The 21458-nt window shown below is 45.6% G+C and overlaps 1 protein-coding gene across 1 annotated transcript in view; it reads right to left on the bottom strand.

Annotated features, from left to right (window-relative positions):
• The window catches only part of Cerk (Ceramide kinase), a 57780-nt gene that overhangs the window by 34849 nt on the left and 1473 nt on the right, over positions 1-21458 (bottom strand). The gene's annotated exons all lie outside the window — the stretch shown is intronic.

Below are 21458 nucleotides of genomic sequence, written 5' to 3'. Positions count from 1 at the left end.
AGCACCAAGTAAAGAGCGTACACCGAAATCCACTTTGCATAGCGTGGAAAGCAAACTGCAAGCACAACACGGCAATCAAAACTTGAGAAAGAATTGAGTCTCAGACCGTGCCTCGAATCGAAACTTATGCAATGCTTTCTTTTTGCAATAAAGCAATATAGACTTTGAATTGTAATTATTTTGACTGCACTGACCAATTATTTTGCCTCGAATCGAAACTTATTATTATTTTTTTTTGCAATAAAGCAATATAGACTTTGAATTGTAATTATTTTGACTGCACTGACCAATTATTTTGCCTCGAATCGAAACTTTTTTTTTCTTTTTTTGCAATAAAGCAATATAGACTTTGAACTGTAATTATTTTGACTGCACTGACCAATTATTTTGCCTCAAATCGAACTTATTATTATTATTTTTTTTTTTTTGCAATAAGGCAATATAGACTTTGAACTGTAATTATTTTGACTGCATGGGCCAGTTATTTTCACTTTGCATTGACCAATTATTTTGACTTTGTATTAGCCAATTGTTATGATGAAAAATGTGTACTAGCTACCTTTTCTTCATTTATCTTTATTGTTTTATCAATTTATTCCATCTTATTTAATTTACTTATTTTGCTTTGTGTGTGTATGTGTGTATGTGTGTATGTGTATGTGTGTGTGTGTGTGTGTGTGTGTGTGTGTGTGTGTGTGTGTGTGTGTGTGTGTGTGTGTGTGTGTGTGTGTGTGTGTGTGTGTGTGTGTGTGTGTGTGTGGTGTGTGTGTGTGTGTGTGTGTGTGTGTGTGTGTGTGTGTGTGTGTGTGTGTGTGTGTGTGTGTGTGTGTGTGTGTGTGTGTGTGTGTGTGTGTGTGTGTGTGTGTGTGTGTGTGTGTATGTGTATGTGTATGTGTATGTGCGTGTGCGTGTGCATGCATGCACATGATTATGTATGTATTTACTTTATTTTCACACTTATTTAAGCCTGACAATGTTCTACCCATTCCCATAATTCATGCGCGAGCGTTTCAAAACAACAGACCAATACTTAAACGAGAGAGAAAAGAACTTTGAGAAACGAACACGACAGCTGGTCGTCAGCCAAGCGTGACGTCATCCGCCTTCGCGCTACGGTGACGTCATCACACGAGACAGGATGACGTCACGGTCTTGCCTTTTAAGACCAGCCCCACTAAATTACCTTAGAGTGAGAAATAGCACGATTAACCGGAAGATCATCGGAGGGAATTATTCCACGCCTTGAGAAAACATAAATAAATCAATAAAAGTAGGCCTATAAAGGAAAACAATAAAAATAGGAAAACGGACGTAAATATATCTACATAATTCAGGATACAAATATTTACTTCCCACACTATCATCCATAATTCAGACGATCTCTCTCTCTCTCTCTCTCTCTCTCTGATGATGGGAGGGGGTATGGGAGGGTGAGGGGGGAAAGGGAATAGGAAGAGGAAGAGAGGGAAAAGAGAAGCAGAAAGGGAGGAGAAAGGAAAAAGGGAAGGGAACGGAAGGGAAGGAATGGAAAGGAAAGGAAAGGAAATGAAATGAAAGGAAAGGGGAAAGGAAGGGAAGAGAAGAGAAGAGAAGGAAAGGGAAGGGGTAGGTAAGGGAAGGAAAGGGAAGGGAAGGAAAGGAAAGGGACAAGGAAAGGAAGAGAAGAGAAGGGCAGGAAAGGGAAGGGGAAGGTAAGGGAAGGGAAGGAAAGGAAAGGGACAAGGAAAGGAAGAGAAGAGAAGGGCAGGAAAGGGAAGGGGAAGGTAAGGGAAGGAAAGGGAAGAGAAGGGAAAGGAAGGAAAGGAAAGGAAAGGGACACGGAAGGGAAGAGAAGAAAAGATAAGGGCAGGAAGGGGAAGGTAAGGGAAGGAAAGGGAAGGAAAGGGAAGAGAAGGGAAGGGAAGGAAAGGAAAGGGACAAGGAAGGGAAGAGAAGAGAAGGGCAGGAAAGGGAAGGGGAAGGTAAGGGAAGGAAAGGGAAGAGAAGGGATGGGAAGGGAAGAGAAGGGAAGGAAAAGTGGAATGAATGCAAGGGAAGGAGGGAGGAAAAAAGGAAGGTGGAGAGGGGGAGAGGAAGGAGGGAAAGAAGGAAGAGGGATGAAGGGAAGGAGGAAAGGGAAGGTGGAGAGGGGGAGAGGAAGGAAAAAGGGGAGGGGAGGGGAGGGGAGGGAAGGGAAAGGGTTACGGAAGGAGAAGAGAAGGGAATGGAAGGAAAGGAAAAGGGAAGAATGAAAGGAGGAGAGGGGAAGGGGAAGAGAATGGAAGAGGGATGTGGAAAGGGAAGAGAAGGGAAGGGAAGGGAAGGGAAGAAGAGGATGGGGGAGGAGAAGTAGGGAGGGGAAAGGACGGGATGAAAATGAATAATAATGAGAAGAAGAAGGGAAGAGGAGGACGGGGGAGAAGTAGGGAAGGGAAAGGACGGGATGAAAATGAATAATAATGTGAAGAAACTAAGAATAATAAGAAGACGACGAAGAAAAGAAGGAAAAGAAGAAGAAGAAAGGGTAGGGATATAGGAGCAGGAGAGGTAAAGGGGAAGGGGAAGGAGAAGGGGAAGGAGAATGGGGAAGGAGGAAAGGGAAGGTGGAGAGGGGTAGAGGGAGGAAAAGGGGAGGGAAGGGAAGGGCTGGGAAGGGAAGGTGGAGAGGGGTAGAGGGAGGAAAAGGGGAGGGAAGGGAAGGGCTGGGAAGGGAAGGTGGAGAGGGGTAGAGGGAGGAAAAGGGGAGGGAAGGGAAGAATGAAAGAAGGAGAGGGGAAGGGGAAAAAGAATAGAAGAGGAATGTGGAAAGATGAGAGAAAGAAAGGGAAGAAAAGGGAAGAAGAGTAGGAGAAGTAGGAAGGGGAAAGAACGGGATGAAGATGAAGAAGAATTAATTAACGAACGAACGAACGAATGAGAGCGTGACTGAGTGAGTAAAAGAACCGAGCAAACGATTAAGCGAGTGACAGAGCGAGCGAACGAAGGAGTAAGCAAGTGACCGACCGACCGACCGACCGACCGACCGCCGACCGATCGACCGAGTGGGCGAGTGGCCGAGCGAGTGCGGGAGTAGCCGACCGAGTGAGCAAGTGAGCGAGTGGCCGAGCGAGTGAGCGAGTGGCCGAGCGAGTGAGCAAGTGAGCGAGTGAGCGAGTGGCCGAGCGAGTGAGCAAGTGAGCGAGTGAGCAAGTGCAGAGAGAAGGATGAAGAGTTACGGACGGATACGAAAGAATGATGTGTAGCGGAATGCCAAGTATTTCCTCCTTCTCCTTATTCGACGGAGATCCACGGAGAAAAAAAAGAAAGAAAGAAAAAAAAAGCGTGCATGCCATTCATAATCGCGACATGGGCAAAGACCAATAAAACAATGAAGATCGCAAATAAAACAAATAAAAAATAATGACAATGGATATAACGAATGAATACAACAACAATTAAAAAAAATAATCACAACAGTAGCAATGAACAAAAAAAAAAAAAAAAAAAAAAAAAAAAAACATAAATAAAAAACACAAGGACAACAACAACAATAAAATGCAATGAAGATAACAGCAACAACAACAACAAAAAATAACAACGACAATCACTACAAGACTACAGGTCATATTACAGGACAAGCCGCACATACTCTTAGCTCTACAACATCTACGCACTTACAGATGGCTACAGGTGGTTACAGATGGTACTCTGGTTGAGTGAGGGAGGGAGGGAGGGGAGGACGACAGGGGAGAGTGGACAGAGGGATAGGGGGAGGGGGAGAGGGAGGAGACAGGAGGAATAGGCGATGGAGATGGAGATAAGACAGGAAAAGGAGGACGGACGGATAGACACACACACACACACACACACACACACACACACACACACACACCTCTTCCTCCCTCCTCTCCCATCCCCCTACCCCCCCCCAAAAAAAAAAAAAAAAAAAAAATCTCTTAAATTTCCCGAATGCCTCTTAGTCGCGTGGTCTGGGGGTGTGGTTGGCACTATGCCCCAAATGCCCTCTCGTTCAGTGCCACAATGCCCCCCCCCTTCCCCTTGTTTACATTACACTACGCTCTACGTCTGCGAGAATGTCCAAAGCTCGGGGTCAGGTAGGTACATTAGTACTCGGTGTGCTACTTGTACTTAGGGCAGCTATGTACTTCGGTTTATTCTTACGTACTTGAAGGCGTAGAACGTAGGTCGGGATGGGTGTTTGTTTGTTTGTTTGTTTGTGGCGGGTATGTGTCGGGGGGGGGAGGGGTGTAGAGGGTTTGTTTGTTTGTTTGTTTGTTTGTGTGTGTGTGTGTGTGTGTGTGTGTGTGTGTGTGTGTGTGTGTGTGTGTGTGTGCGTGTGCATGTGCATGTGTGTGTGTGCGTGAGAGCAAGAAAAAGACAGCAAAAATAACAGCAAAAGAAACAACAAGCTATAAATATAAAACACACAATCAATACGCAAATGCACCCCCCCCACAAAAAAAAAAAAAATAATAAAAATAAATAAAATAAAATCATAAAAAAAGCCGATCCAAGGCCGTCTCCCAGAAGACTTCCGGGAGGTTGCAATCTCCCAGGGAAACCAACCGTCTCAGATGCCTCTCTACAATTGCAATATATCTACACCTTTTCCGTTGCTATCACTATTGCTATACTGGTACTCATATGTTGTGACATATTACAGATATGTATTATGATATCTTTTGTTATATCATAGATATGTATGCTGACATATGACGATATACTATTGGTATTCTTGCTCTATTCATGCATGCATTGTTGTGTTATGTTATCCTAAAGATATGTTTTCTGACATACTACGCTATGCTGCATGTATACTGGCACTATGTTATATTATGGGTATAGGCTGCTTAAATATACTTGTCACATTATGCTGCTGGTAATAGACTATGCTATATCAAAGGTATTTTTATAATGTTGCTTTTATGCTACCTTAAGCCACAGTGCTATACCAGTGCCAGCATACTATGGTGCTATGTTGTAGACAGAAATAGAAGATGCTATGCTAGAGATATACTGTGCTATACTGCTGGTATAGCACTGGTGTTGACACACAATAAATTAGTTCTACTGCTATGCTCGTGTTGACATACTATACCCCACATGTACGCATACTAGTACTTCCTACATTGCTATTCTTGTAGAGAGGCATCATGCTCGAAAACTATTATTCCTACAACAAAAACAACAACAATAAACCTCACTAAAAAAACACACACTTACTACAGAACTGTACACACGGATATACAACAACAGCCAAATCTGCTATATTGCCATACTCGTAAAGAGATACCATGCTCGGAAACTACCATCCCTACTACAACAACAACAACAACAGACCACACTACAAACCACAAAGCAGTCCCCACAAGGATACAACTACAAGAGAACCATACCATCCTACCATTCTGCTATATTTTTATATCGAAAGGAATGTACAAGGCAGGAGAACAAGCCTGATTTATAGAGACAGGAAGACTTACAAGATTAGGAATGATAATGTGGGTGGTAGGTGGTAGGGTTCTGGTAGTGGTAGTGGTAAGTGGTAGTTGGGAAATGGTAAGTAAGTGGTTAGTGGTAAATGGTGGTTGGGAAATGGTAAGTGGTAAGTGGTTAGCGTTAGTTGGGAAATGGTAAGTAAGTGGTTAGTGGTAAATGGTAAGTATGTGGTTAGTGGTAAATGGTAGTTGGGAAATGGTAAGTAGTAGGTGGTTAGGTGGTGGTGGTAGATGGTAGGAAGTGGGTGGTGATGATGATAGTGGTGATGGTAATAACGATATGAAATGATACGATGAATAAGTGAATTCATCATATAGATAGAAATACAGATAGATAGATACTGCATAGAAACATATAGACAGACAGACGGAAAGATAGATAAATATTGCATAGAAATAGACAGACAGATAGATAGGCAGATTCAAGGTCAGACCATAAAAGAGGGGAAAGAGAGAGAGAGAAAAAAATACAAAAAACAGGCTAAACAGGATACGGAAAGAAGAAAAAGTAAACCAATAAAAGAAGCCAGAAAAAAATATTGAAGAAAAAGAGACATAAAACGAAAAAAAAGACAATAAAAAATACGAAAAAAGGATAAAACTTTGAAAAAAAAAAATAAAGTAAAACACTAAAAACTGACAAAAAGGAAAAATATACGAAAAAAATAACAAGGCAAAAAAAAAAAAAAAAAAAAAAAAAAAAAAAAAAAAAAAAAAAAAAAAAAAAAAAAAAAGAAGAAGAAGAAGTCAGACGTTACGATTTTTTTTTATAATAAAAACGAAGAAACAAAACACAAATAAGTATACACGAGCCCAGCGTAAAGGTGTAAAGAAGGGAGGAGGGAATATAAAAAAGAATGGGTAAGAAGGGTAGGAAAGACGAGAGAGAGAGAGAGAGAGAGAGAGAGAGAGAGAGAGAGAGAGAGAGAGAGAGAGAGAGAGAGAGAGAGAGAGGGAGAGAGGGAGGGAGAGGGAGGGAGAGAGAGGGAGAGAGGGAGAGGGAGAGGGAGGGAGGGGGAAGGAGAGGGAGAGAGAGGGAGGGAGGGAGAGGGAAGGTTTCCTGGTTATTATTGACAACGATACACTGATAAGAAATAGATAAGAAAGGATAATAAAAAATAATATCTCTCTCTCTCTCTCTCTCTCCCTACCCCCTCCCCCTCTCTCTCTCCCTCCCCCCTCTCCCTCTCCCTCTTCCTCCCTCTCCCTCTATCACAGGAAAATGAATACAGGGTATGTAGGTTACCAAAGTCACACACCTTGCTTGGATGTTTAAAAATAGGCACATAACTGAAATTTCGAAGAAGTGCAAACACCTTGCACCAACTATATAATCGTAATTAGTAAGTGTGCATATATGACTGTGATTTCCCATCTGCTACGACTGTGACAGCCAGTGTAGAGTTCTGTTGAGCCCAAGTAGAGTTTTATTGAGGTGTGGGTGAATATAATTTGTACTTCCTGTTGAAGTGCAAATACTTTTCTTGATATTCTGATTACGTTTGCCTTCAGTAACATCATTATATCTTGTAAACATATTAAAGTGTGTGATTATGTGATCCCAGGAGAGGACTTATCTTGATGAGGGGCTGAACATTTATACTGTTATATCGCCTTCCTGATGTGTAAACATGTAACTCTGTATGCTCGTGATCTATTTGTATATACCTGTTGATATAGCTGTAAGGTTTTATAAAGGATATGCGAGCCCAAATAGGGTCTAAGATTGGGGTAGGGATAGCCTATGTTATCTCATCCTTTCGAGATGTAAGTAACCACTTTTCTCAATAAACTTGTCAAAATCAAAAAGTCTTTCTATCTCTATTTTTTTCTCTTCCTCTTCCTCTCTCTCCCACTCTCCTCTCCTCTCTCTCTCCACCCTCTCCTTTCCTCTCTCTCTCTCTCTCTCTCTCTCTCTCTCTCTCTCTCTCTCTCTCTCTCTCTCTCTCTCTCTCTCCCCCTCCCCCTCTCACCACCTCCTCCTCCCCCTCTCCCCCCCCTTCCCTGTCCCCCTTCATTTCTTCACAGAGGACGTAGGAGCAGTGAGACCAAAATGATAATAATAATAATAATAAAATAAAAAACTAAGGCAAAGAACAAAACCCCCAACAGGACGAGTCACATACTGGTTCCTCCTCGTCCCGTTCACCCCAAAGAACTGGCTCTGCCTCGCGGTTTTTGCTTTCCTATTTCTTCTATCTATTCTTCAGTCGATGTTTTTCTTCCCTTTTTCTTATGTCGATTCTTCTTCTTCATTTTTTTTTCTTTTTTCTTCTTTTTTTTCTTTCTTTTTCTTCCTCCTTCTTTTTTTCTTTCTTTTTCTTCCTCTTCTTCTTTTTTTCTTTCTTTTTCTTCCTCTCCTTCTTCCTCATTTAAAAACCTCGACGTCGAAATTTCGGTTGAATGTGTCTGACTGCTACGGTTGACAGCTCGCGTATATGGTGTAAGGTGTGGCGTCAGCTGATCCGGAATACAGCAGCCAAAACAATTTAGAATGACCAGCTGATCAAATCTTATGTAACTAAAATCCCTGTACAAAACTTACTTTCTTACATGCACTTACGTACACGCATACACATAATACACACACCCAAACACATACATACCCTCAAACAAAAAAATAATACTCAAACACATAAAAAAAACTAACTCTTAACACAAACACAAACACACAATGCAAAGCAAACCCTTCGTTACGTCCGTAATTGGCATTAGGTAACCTCACTCAAGGGTAGAGTTGCCACCTATTATTTTAACGGTATTACGTGTTCACTTCAAGGCCTGGCTCAGACAATAGACAGAGGATGTAGGCTGCACACTCTGCCGAGCTGGATGGACCCTGATGCTGGAAGAGACGTCTTGAAACACTAATGAAGAGGTTACGGAATATTGCAACATGTGTGGTATTTAGCAAAACAAGCACATATACACACTCTTTCGTTTTTTTTCCTCTTTTCGTTCCTCTCTCTCTCTCTCTCTCTCTCTCTCTCTCTCTCTCTCTCTCTCTCTCTCTCTCTCTCTCTCTCTCTCTCTATATATATATATATATATATATATATATATATATATATATATATGTTGTGTGTGTGTGTGTGTGTGTGTGTGTGTACACAAAGACAAAATATAAAAATAAATAAGCATTCGACGAATAAAAATACATAAACAAAGACGTCCATCCACGCACTCAACCGAATAGATACACAAACACAGAAAAAGTCACGTAACCCCCCCCCCCCCAAAAAAAAAAAAAAACGACAGAAGAAAGACAGAAAAATAACTAGTAAGAAGAACACGGACACTGTTCATCACGTACATCTCTGTTCTACACCATGACGAGACACGTGAGGTCTGTTCTCTTCTCTTCTCTTTTCTTTTCTTCTCTTCCCTTGTTCGCCTTGTGTTTTCTCTTCCATGTTACATCACATTCCACCTTCTCCAGCCTTCAACTGTAACCTTCCTGCCTGACCCGAACAGTGCATGACTGCGGTACAGGTTAGCTCTCCACACTCTCTCTCTCTCTCTTGTGCATGACTCTCTGATTGCCTCTTTGTTTATGACCCCCTCTCTTTGACGTTATTCTTTTTTGCCCTTTCCCCCCCCGTCTTTCTCTCTTCTTTTTTTCTCTCTCTCCCCCCGCTCTCCCCCCCCTCCCCTCTCCCCCCTCCCTTTCCCCTTTTTCCCCTCCCTTCCTCTCCCTCTTTCCCTTCCCCCCCCCCCCCTCCCCCTCTCCCCCCCCCCCACCCTTCCCCCCTCCCCCTCCCTCCCTCCCCCTCCCCCACCCCTTCCCCCCCCCTTCTCTTCCCCCCCCCCCCCCCCCCTTTCCTCCCCCCCCTCTCCCCTCCCTCCCACCCCACCCCCCCCCCCTCCCTCCCTCCCCCCCACACCCACTCCACACCCCCCCCCCCCCCCCCCCCCCCTCCCTATCCCCCCCCGCCCCCCTCCCCCCCCCCCCCCTCCCCCTTGTCCCCCCCCCACCCCCCCCTCCCACTCCCTCCCCTCCCCCCCCCCCCCCCCCCCCCCCCCCCCTTCCCCCCCCCTTCCACTTTAACCCTCCCCCCCCCCCTTCCCCAGGGTCTTTTATCCCCCCCCCCGTGCGGTCCTTTTTCCCCCCCTTCCTGTTCCCCCATCCCCCCCCCTCCCCCCGTGGTTCCCCCCCTTCCCCCTCCCCACCCCCCCCTCTCCTTCCCCCCTCCATCCCTCCCCTTTCTCCCCCATTCTTCCCCCTCCTTTTAATTCTTCTTCCTTCCTCCCTCCTTCCTCCTTCCCTCCTTTCTCTTTCCTTTCTTCCTCCTTCTCCCCCTCCTTCCCCTCTCTTTCTCCCTCTTTCTCCCCCCCCTTCTCCCCTTCCCCCCCCCCTTCCCCTTTTTCCTCCTCCCCTCTCTCTTCTCCCCCCTCCCTCTCTCTCCTCCTCTCTCCCCCCCCCCTCCATCTCCCCCCCCTCCTACCTCCCTCCCCACCCCCCCCCCCCCCACCCCTCCTCCCCCCCCCTTCCCTTCTTCCCCTTCCTTCTTCCCCCTTCCCCCCCCCCCCCTTATCCTCCGCCCCCCCCCTCTCCCCCCCTCCATTCCCTCCCCCGTCCCTCCCTCCCCCCTTCCCTCCCTCCCCCCTCCCCCCCCCCCCTCCCCCTCCCTTCCCCTCTCCCCCCCCTCTCCCCCCCCCCCCCTCCCTTCCCCTTCCCTCCCCCTCCCCCCTCCCCCCCCCCTCCCTCCCTCCCTCCCCCCCTCTCCCCCCCCCCCCCCTCCCCCCTCCCCCCCCCTCCCCCCCCCCCCCCCCCCCCCCCCCCCCCCCCCCCCCCCCCCCCCCCCCCCCTCCCCCCTTCCTCCCCCCTCCCTCTCCCCCCCTCTCCCTCCCCCCCTTCCCCCCCCATCCCCCTTGTTCACCCCCTCATTCCCCCCATCCCACCCTCCCCGGGGGGGGGGGGGGGGGGTGGATTTTGCTTTCCCTTTTCCCTCCCCCCATTCCGAATACCAGTGGTTTTGTTCTCAACAGGGTGCAATACTCTGGGTGGGTGGAGTAGTTGCATGGGGGTTCGGGGTGGATGGGGGGGGTGGGGGGATGGGTGGATGGGGGGTGGGGTGGTTTGGGGGAGGGGGGGGTGGGGGGGGGGGGAGGGGGTGATGGGGGGAGGTGGATGTGGGGGATGGGGGTGAGGGTGTGGGTGGATGGGTGGAGGGGGGGGGGGGGGGTTTGGGGTGAGTGGGTGGGAGGGGGGTGGGGGGGTGGGGTGTGGTGGTGTGGTGGGGTGATGGGGATGGGGGTGGGGGGTGGAGTGGTGGAGGGGAGGGGTGTGGGGGGGGTGGAGGGGGGGGGGTCACTCACATGGGGGGGGGGATATTACTTTGCTTGGGTGAGTGTTGTGGGTTGCTTGCTTGTTTTATTGGTTGTTGTGGTTGTTGTTGTTGGTGGTGGTGGTGGTAGTGATGACGATGATAATGATGATGATGATGATGATGATGATGATGACGATGATAATGATTACGACCATCATAAATCCCAACATAATTCACACATACAACAAGACAATACAAAAACAAATCAAAACAGACAAACAAACAAACAAAACCAAAAAACGAACCAGCAATATCTACACGAAAAAATAAAATGAAATAAAAAATATTAAAAAAAAGCAACACCCCCACCCCATTTCAAAGCAAATAAAAATTAATAATAAATAATAATAAAAAAAAGAAAAAGAAATAATAAAAATAATGAAAAAAAGAAAAAAAAAGAAAAAGAAACAAATAAATAAAAATTAAATAAATAAATAAATAAAATCACTGCCCAATCTTTCCCTCCCAAACCAGCCCCACCTGTTGCTGGCATCGCCCACTGCCTCTGTCCACACTGGCACTGTTTCAGGGGACAGTGAAGGAGGTGTGGTTTGTGTGGTGAGTGAGTGTGATGATGATAATGGTGATGACTGGTGGTGAGTGGAAGGAGTGATAATGATGATTGGTGATGAGTGGCATGTGTGATGACGGAAAATGAGTGATTATGATGAGGAATGGGTGATTGTGATGAGGTGATGGTGGTGAGTGGAATGAGTACCTTTGATGAGGCATTTGCGATGGGGATGATGGTGAAAAAAGGTGGAATGAGTAACTGTGATGAGTAGAATGAGTAATTGTGATGAGTGGAAGGAGTGATGAAGAATTGTGATGATAAAAGAAGAGAAAAAAAGAGTAAAAGAAGTAAAAATGTAGAAGAGATTACCGGTCCTTTTGAGGTCACACACACAGACACAGATACACACACACTATCTCTCTCTCTCTCTTTCTCTCTTTCTCTCTCTCTCTCTCTCTCTCTCTCTCTCTCTCTCTCTCTCTCTCTCTCTCTCTCTCTCTCTCTCTCTTTCTCTCTTTCTCTCTTTCTCTCTCTCTCTCTCTCTCTCTCTCTCTCTCTCTCTCTCTCTCTCCCTTTTTCCCTCCTTCCCACCCCCTTCCCTCTCTCTCTCTCTCTCTCTCTCTCTCTCTCTCTCTCTCTCTCTCTCTCTCTCTCTCTCTCTCTCTCTCTCTCTCTCTCTCTCTCTCTCTCTCTCTCTCTCTCTCCCTCTCCCCCCCTCTCTCTCTCTCTCACCCTCAAGCCTTTTGAGGGGTCAACGCAAAAAGTACCCCCTCCGTCTACCCCCCCACCCCCCCCTCCCCAGGCTGGCCGCCATCACAAACTGCGTCACAAATTGCAAGATCCTCCTGGCAAAGTGGCTCACTTCTTGCAACACCCTTGCTCCCTCTCTCCCCTTGTTTCATTCTTACTTTCTCGTCTCCTTTTCTCCCCTCTTTTCATTCATACGTTTTACTCCCCCCTCCCCCTCCCCTCTCATTCTCACTTTCTCCCCTCTTGCCATTCTTACGTTCTCATTTCCTCCTCTCCCCTTGTTTCATTCTTACTTTCTCGTCTCCTTTCCTCCCCTCTTTTCATTCATACGTTTTACCTGCCCCTCCCCTCCCCTCACATTCTCACTTTCTCCCCTCTTGCCATTCTTACGTTCTCATTTTCTCCTCTCCCCTTGTTTATTTTCCCGTCTCCTTTTCTCCCCTCTTTTCATTCATACGTTTTACTCCCCCTCCCCTCCCCTCTCATTCTCACTTTCTCCCCTCTTGCCATTCTTACGTTCTCCTTTCCTCCACTCCCCTTGTTTCATTCTTACTTTCTCACTTCCTCCTCTTCCCTTTTTTATTTTCAATTTCCTCCCTCTTCTCACTATTATTTTCTCTCCTCCTTCTCTCCCCTCATTCCATTTTTACTTTCTCGCATTCTTCTCTCATCTTGTTTCATTCGTACGTTCTTCTTTTCCTTTTGCTTATTCCCTCTTTCTCCTCTGATTTCCTCCCTCCCTTTTCCTTCATATTTTTCTTCTTTTCATTTTCTTTTCTATGATTTTTTTTCCTTTTTCTTATCCCTTCTTTTTTCATGTATATGTTTTTTCCTTGTCCTTTTCTCTCTCACCTCCTCCTTCATATTTTTCCTATTGTCAGTCTTTTCATTTATTTTCCTTATATATCTCTCTTTTTCTTCTCTTTTAATTCTTACTTTCTCCCAAATTTCGTTTTTCGTTTCGTTTCGTTTTCATTCTTTACTTTTCATTTTCTTTTATGCCCTCCTTGGTTTCTCCATCTTGTCCTTATTTTCTCCACCCTTTTTTGTTTTCCTTTCCGTTCTTCTTTTCTTTCCTCTTTTCATTTCCCTCCTCCCTTTGTCATTTTCTCCCCTCTTTTCAATCTTTCCTTCTTTTTCTCTTTTCCACCGTCTTTTTCTCACACGTCCTTTCACAAAATCCAATCTTCTCGCAAATAAAAACATAGACAAAATAAAGAGAGAAAAGAAGAAAAACTCCAAACCCGAACAAACACAGTCGCTCGGAGACCCGTTCGGGTGATCAGCCGATAACAAAATCAGCTGATGACAAAATCAGCTGATGACAAAATCAGCTGATCGCAACAAGTGAAGAGATCGAAGGCGGGGACGCTCAAGCCAGTCGTACGACAAGACTTCTAGCCTGCCATATTCAAGGCGAATGACCTCAAAATCACGAGCAAATTGTCAATAGCAACGGCTCTTACGTAGCGGGTAGGGGGCGCTTCAAGTAGCAGAGAGTAAAGTCGCTACGTCTGACTATAACTTAACCCCAGTTGACATTTTGCTTCATGAGTGGCCGTGAAGTGAAAGTCTTTTGGTGGTGGTTGTCTGGATTCTGGGCTGGGTGGTCATTAGCACTGTGGCTTGGCTTCTGCTTCTATATTTTTTCTCTCTCTCTTTTTAATTCTTTCTCGCTATTTATCTTTCTGTATTCAGTTGCTATTTATTTTTTTCTCTCTCATTCCCTTTCTCTTTTTCCTCTTTCTCTCTCTCTCCGTCTCACTTTCACTCTCCTTCTCCCCTTCCCTCTCCTACACCCGCCCCTCTCCTCCTTTTTCTTTTCCCTCTCTCTCTCTCCTTCTCCTCGACCCGCCGCTCTCCTTCTCTTTCTCTTTCTCCCTCTACCTCTCCCATCGCCCCATCCCCTCCCTTTCCATCCCTCACCCCTTACCCTTACCTTTACCATCACCATCACCATCCCCATCATCCTCCCTTCCCCTTCCATCTCTCACCTTCTTTCGCCAACTCACTTTCAGCTCTCTCTCTCCCTTTTCCTTCACGGCTGCAATAGACACCACGAAACAATAGACGATTTAAAACAAAAGAAACGCTATCCGACCCAATTCCCTTTCGGTATCACTGGCCTCTTGTCAGGCTTTCGGATCGACAGGCTTTTGTTTCTGCGATTGTTTCTTCGTTTACTGATTTCTTTCAATTGATCACGGATTGATGCATGGTCACTCAAATGCAGAAGCACGCACACACACACACACACACACGCACACACACACACACACACACAACCATATTTATCCATTATAAGAGGCACAATTACCATTCCCCTTTCCCTCCCCCTGCCCCCAAATTTACCTCACCTTCTCCCCTTTCCTCCTCTACCCCCACTCACTCTCCCACTCCTACTCTCACTCCCTCCCCTTCTTCCTTCCTCCTCCACTCCCACTCCCATCCCCTTCCCCTTCCCCCTCCCCTTCTTCCTTCCTCCTCCACTCCCATTCCCATCCCCTTCCCCTTCCCCCTCCCCCTCCCTCGCCACCCAATCCGACACACGGAACTGCATCTCGGCAACAACTGAATTGCGTAATTAACGGAGGGGTCAGTGGGTACGCGGTTTGGGAATACGAATGAGCCGTCTTTAATGACAGAAGAGGGGGGGGGCAGGGGGAGGGGGAGGGGTAGGGGAGGGGTATGGGGGTATGGGGAGGAAGAGAAGGGGGAGGGGTAGAAGGATTAGGAGGAGGAGGAGGATGAGGAGGAGGAAGAGAAGGAAGAAGAGGAAGAGGAAGAGGAAGAAGAATCAGAAGAAGCCGAAGACGAAGAAAAAGAAGAAGAAGAGAAGGAAGAGGAAAGAAGAAGAAGAAGAAGAGAAGGAAGAGGAAAGAAGAAGACGATGGCGAAGAAGAAGAAGGTAACAGAGAATGCGTTGGAAGTGCCAAAACATTACATGCACCACCCAGCGTTAGAATTCGTCATCAGACTGCTAAGTACGAGCCATATGTAAAACAATACTACCATCACTGACACCACTACTGCTTCTACTATTACCACTACTGTACTACTAACACTACTACTGCTACCACTACTACTACTAATACCTGTAATAATATTAATAATGATAATCATAATAATCACAATAATCATCATCATCGTTAATTTAACTATACTAAAAATATAGATAACAATAATAACAATAAAGATAACAATAGATATCAATATTATAATGACAATAATAATAATAGTAATAATAATAATAATGATAATAATAATAATGACAACAACAAACAAAATAACAACACGAATAATGATAATAATAACAGTAACAACCTAAAACAACACACAAAGGAAGTCGAACCGCCATGAACAAGGACATACACCATTGATGCCCAGAGGACCACTCGCTTACGTAAGGCAAACCGCCCTGAATAAAACATTGAAGACACGGCAATCTTTGCAACATGTTGCTACCTCATGCCCCTTTGCCTTGGTACTGATTTGAGCTGACGTGTTCGCTTATTTTCATCGGTATACCGTTATTTTATCATATAAAGACGGTTATTTTCACCGGAATACCGTTTTTTTTTAATTGGAAGGCGGTTATTTTCACCGGATTTCCGTTATTTTCATTTAAATTCGGTGATTTTCACCTAAACTAGGGTATTCTCTCCTGAATTCGAACAAGTTAAGCCGAATAAGGACATTTTCCTTAGAATTCGTGTATCATCAACGTAATTCAATCCCTCTCTTAGCCCAGGCTTCTATCGGATTATAATTACTGAGTTATCGTTGTTGTGGGGGACTTTTTTATTTTATTTTGATTTTACTGATAACATTTTTAAAAATAGTTTTATTCCCTTCGTTCTTTCAATCTCTCTCCCTTTCCCTTTTCTTTTAATATTTTCCCGCTTTTCCTCATAATTCTCCGTCTATATGAAATATGTAAAATATGCTAGAGAAGATAAAAAAAAAACATAAACAAATTAAGATGGACGAGTGGTAATAATACAATAGAAATTCAAGGCAAGTGTTACATGAGGAACCGGACAGCCTTGAATATCTCGATTGATTTTTTTGGCGGGAAATTAAAATATTTTCGGACGGTCAATTCAATTAAGTTCTTAGATTAATATAATGTTCTCTAGGTCTCCCACACAATTATTATTTTTTTTTTTTCATCCCTGTAATCCGATGAAAAGGATTGTGAAATATTATGACCTTGGAATGCCTTAGCCAGTGTGTGTGTGTGTGTGTGTGTGTGTGTGTGTGTGTGTGTGTGTGTGTGTGTGTGTGTGTGTGTGTGTGTGTGTGTGTGTGTGTGTGTGTGTGTGCGAGCGCGCGCGTCGTGCGTGTGCATCTGCGCGTGTGTGTGTGTGTGTGTGTATAGATACTGTATATATATCTGTACATACGCGTTAGTGTGATTGTAAGTAAATCTGCGCGAGATATATTAAGGCGATAGGAAAAATAAAATTTAAAATACGATATTAGGATAACTTATCAGCGGCCTACCTATAATTACTTTTTTATCGAGGGCTTGACAGGTTGGTGTTTACTGACGACAGGTGACGCTGATAACAACTTTGTAATTCAATACCTATTGGTGATAATCCTCTGATAACTGAAAGAATTAGCGATAATACTTATTCAAAATACACCGAGGTTATTCAGACATGTTGCAATCAGCTATACATCAGCCTCTCAAGGTCATCTACCGTTAATTGAACGAAAAAAGAAAGAAAGAAAGAAAAAAAAGTACACAAGGTTAGCTTGCAAGATCGCTCTTCAATCTACCAGCTGTAACTAGTCACAAGGGAGAAGAGGGAGAGGGAGAGAGAGAGCGAGAAGAGGAGGGGGAGGGAGAGGAGGGTGGAGAGGGAGAAGGAGGAGGAAAAGGAAGGAGGAGGAGGAGGAGGAGGAGGAGGAGGAGGAGGAGGAGGAGGAGGAGGAGGAGGAGGAGGAGGAGAAGGAGGAAAAAGAGGAGGAGGAGGAGGGAGAGGAGGAAAAAGTGGAGGGGAAGGAGGAGGAGGAGGAGGGAGAAGAGGGGGAGGAGGAGGGAGAGGGAAAAGGAGAAGGAGAGGAAGAGGGGGAGGGGAGGGAGAAGGAGAAGGAATAGAGGGAGAAGGTGAAACAGGGGGAATAAAAGTGGATCCGGGAAATCCAGGAAAATAGATGACTGTTAAATCTGACTCACTGCTCGCTGTCCCGCTCTGTCTTTTCCTCCTTTTCACTCTCTTCTCTTTTCATATTTTGCTTTTGTTTCTATTTTATTTTCTCTTCTCTCTACACTTCTGTCTCTGTCCGTTTCTTTCTCTCAACCTCTCTCTCTCTCTCTCTCTCTCTCTCTCTCTCTCTCTCTCTCTCTCTCCTTCCCTCCCTCCTCTCTCTCTCCCCCATCCCCCTCCCCCTCTTATCCTCTCCTTCTCTTCCTCCCTCTCCCACTCCCTCTCCTTCTCTTCCTCCCTCTCCCACTCCCTCTTCTCTTCCTCCCTCTTCCTCCCCCTTTTACCCTCCCTCTCTCACTCCCTCTTCCTCCCCCTTCCCCTTCCCCTCCCCCTCCCCCTCTCCCACAGAGACGCCGGCTGTCCTAACGTTGTTTAAAGAAAAGATAAACACCGCGTGGCAACATATGTCAATCTGCGTTGTTTCACACAAGGAAGGAGAAGATGAAGGTTACGACAGTGGCGATGCAACTGCTATTGTGAAGATGATGGTGATGGTGAAGATAAAAGTGAAGATGGCGTCAGTGAAAATGGTGACGTTGTTGAAATTGATGGTAATAATGGCCAACAAAATTATTACCGACAAGAGAGAGAGAGAGAGAGAGAGAGAGAGAGAGAGAGAGAGAGAGAGAGAGAGAGAGAGAGAGAGAGAGAGAGAGAGAGAGAGAGAGAGAGAGAGAGAGATAGAAAGAGAGAGAGAGAGAGAGAGAGAGAGAGAGAGAGAGAGATGGGGGGGTGGAGGCATAGAAACGAGTTATCGTTATATCACAGATTGTGATAAGGATGGGAATATAACACTTTGTTTCCCTCACTCTATTTGGGTTGCTTTGTTACCTAATAATAGGTGTGTGTGTGTGTGTGTGTGTGTGTGTGTGTGTGTGTGTGTGTGAGAGAGAGAGAGAGAGAGAGAGAGAGAGAGAGAGAGAGAGAGAGAGAGAGAGAGAGAGAGAGAGAGAGAGAGAGAGAGAGAGAGAGGGAGAGAGGGAGAGAGGGAGAGAGGGAGAGAGGGAGAGAGGGAGAGAGGGAGAGAGGGAGAGAGAGAGAGAGAGAGAGAGAGAGAGAGAGAGAGAGAGAGAGAGAGAGAGAGAGAGAGAGAGAGAGAGAGAGAGAGAGAAAGCGAGAGATGAGAAAAGCAAAAAGGAAATCTTTGAAACCAAAAATAAAAACATAACTGTGACGAAGAGCGAAGAGCAAATACCGACCGATAAAAAAAAAACTCAAACATTTTAACAACTAAACGAATACAACATTTTGGACATTTCAAATTAACGACTATTTTCTTGTTTATGCTGTTGTTTTTCTTCGACAAAAAATAATAATCCTCATTCATTTTGAAAAAAAGTAAAAAAACAATAACAGAAGCAAAGGCCATAATGAGAACAAATATCCTCGTGATTGTTGCTAATGTGTTGCGACCGCGGTTTTCCCTATTCTAGTTTGGCATAAAATTTAATTGCAATCGTCAGTGGGAGGTTGGTAAGTCTTTAGTTATTTTTATAATATATAGAGATCCTTAGGGATGTATATAACTATTAAAAAATATATATATATATAAATACATATTATATATATATATATATATATATATATATATATATATATATATATATATATATATATATATGTATGTGTGTGTGTGTGTGTGTGTGTGTGTGTGTGTAGTCACTTGTGTATTATCCTTATCCCTATTATCACCATCATTATCATAATTATTTTGATGACGATGAAAAAAAATATATATATATCAATAAAAATAATAACCATATATTAATAACAACAATCATAACAATAATAATAACAGCCATTCCAATGATACCAACGCCAAGAGCTGAGACTAATAAACTTAGAGAGAAAGGACAAGAAGACGAAAAAAAAAATAATAATAATAAACAGGAGAAAATATAAAAAGTTAATAGAAAAGATAAGGATTTTTTTTTTAAGAGAAAAGAGAAGAAAAAAAAAGAATATCGACCAAGCCAACGCATTTCCAACACCCTCCCCATTAGTACCAATACCATTTCCAACGCTACCAACACTATTTCCAACCCTACTAACACTACCTCGCAACAAACGCAAGGCCATTACCATCAATACCAACACCACTTCCAACAAAACCGAACACCAATACCAGCAAACCCCTTTCCAACATCATCCCCTTTCCAACAGTACCCACACCATACCCAACGCTACCAACACCCCTTCCAACGCCCGAGAAATCACGCCACCTTAATTAAAGGTCACGCACGGAAGATTCCCCCCTCGCCCCTCCCCTCCTCCCCCTCGCCCCCCCCCCTTCCCCACAAAGCCCCACTCACAGCGTGAAGGTCGAAGGAGACATGCCGTTGAGATGCCATTGGTATTTCATCCTTTCTCTTACGCATCTCTCTCTCTCTCTCTCCCTCTTTCTCTCCGACACTTTCTCGCTCTTTCGATCTTTCACTCTTTCGTTATCGCTCTCCTCCCCCTTTTCTCTCTCTCTCTCTCTCTCTCTCTCTCTCTCTCTCTCTCTCTCTCTCTCTCTCTCTCTCTCTCTCTCTCTCTCTCTCTCTTTTTGTGTTGCTCTCTCTTTCTGTCGAGGGAGGGAGGGAGGGTGTGAGGGAGAGGGAGAGGGAGAGGGAGAGGGAGGGAGGGAGATAGAAAGGGAGGGAGGAAAGAGGGAGGGAGAGAGAGAGAGAGAGGGAGAGAGAGAGAGAGAGAGAGAGAGAGAGAGAGAGAGAGAGAGAGAGAGAGAGAGAGAGAGAGAGAGAGAGAGAGAGAGAGAGAGAGAGAGAGAGAGAGAGAGCGAGAGAGAGAGCGAGAGAAAGTTAAAACATAACGGAGGAAGAGGAGAGGAGAAGAAAGGGGGGGGGGGGACACCATCTTACCTCCAGACAAGAGGGAGGGGGGGCGTAACCTGACAACACCATTCTCCCCCATCTACCCCTCCTCTACCCTCTCCCCCCATCCCCTCTTCTCCTCTTCCTCTATCCCCTATCACTTCCCTGCCCCTCTCCCCCTTCCCCTCCCTCCCCTTTCTCCTTCAACCTCACACTGCAGCTTCCCTCGCCTACCCCTCCCCCTCCCCCTCCTCCCCTCAATCTCCGCCCCTCCCCCACTTCCTCATCCTTCTTGGATTACACTACAGTTAGGATTAATCCCCACACCACCTCCCCCTACCTCCTCCCCTCCCCTCCCCTCCCCTCCCCTTACCCCTTAACCCCTCCCCTTACACCCCACCCCCCTCCCCTCACACCCCACCCCCATCCCCCTCCCCTTCCCTTACCCTCACCCCCATCCCGTTCTTACTTGACTCCTTTGCTTGAGTAAGGAACTGATCTTGCAGATGCATTGATGTTAAAGCGACGCGCAAGACCAGTTGCACGACCTTGTTGGTTGGTTGGTCTTACTTACTTTTTATTTGCTTTTTGCTCATAGTTTGTTTGTTTGTTTGTTTGTTTGTTTGAATGTTTGCTTGTTTTGCGTGCTTCCTTGTTATCTGGATGGTTGTTTGTCGTGTTTTGTTCCGTCTGTTTATCGGTGGATTTAGATGACTTGTTTGGTCTGGTTTGGTTTTGGGATTTACTTCTGTTTCTCTCGCTCTCGCTCTCGCTCTTGCTCTTGCACTCGCTCGCACCCTCTTCCTCTCCCTCTCTCTCCTTCCCTCCATTCCTTTTATATCCGACCCCCGATCCTTCATCTCCCTTCTCCCTCTCCATTCCCTCTCCTTCCTCCCTCCCGTCTCCCTTTACCCCTACTTCCCACCCCTCTACCTCTCCTCCTCCCCTTCCCTTCCCCTCCCTTTGATCCTCCATCCTCCCCCCATCCCAACCCTCCCCCTCCCCTGTCCCCCTCCTCCCCCTACCCCCTCCCCTTCTCTCCCTCTCCTCCTCCCCCTGGTCCTCCATCCTCCCCTCTCCCCTTCTCTCCCACCCCTCCCCTCCCCTTCCCCCTCTCCTACTCCTCCTCCCCTTCCCCCTCCTCCCCCTACCCCCCTCTAACACTCCAGCACAACGAGCACTGGCTACTTCCGTTGATTAGAGGACCTTCTCTTGCAAGCAATTTACTTAAAACGCCCTCATTTCCTTCTTGTTTGTGGACAGTGCACGAGGCGGTGGTGTCTGCATGCACGTACTGTATATAATGTGTTTATGTGCATTGCAGAGAGGGGGACGGGGGGGGGGACTGGGGAGGC

This window comes from Penaeus japonicus, unplaced genomic scaffold (assembly GCF_977035675.1).
Source record: "Penaeus japonicus unplaced genomic scaffold, GWHDUDI00000001_assembly GWHDUDI00000042, whole genome shotgun sequence".
NCBI lineage: Eukaryota > Metazoa > Arthropoda > Malacostraca > Decapoda > Penaeidae > Penaeus > Penaeus japonicus.
This window is presented reverse-complemented; position numbering and strand designations above follow the sequence as displayed.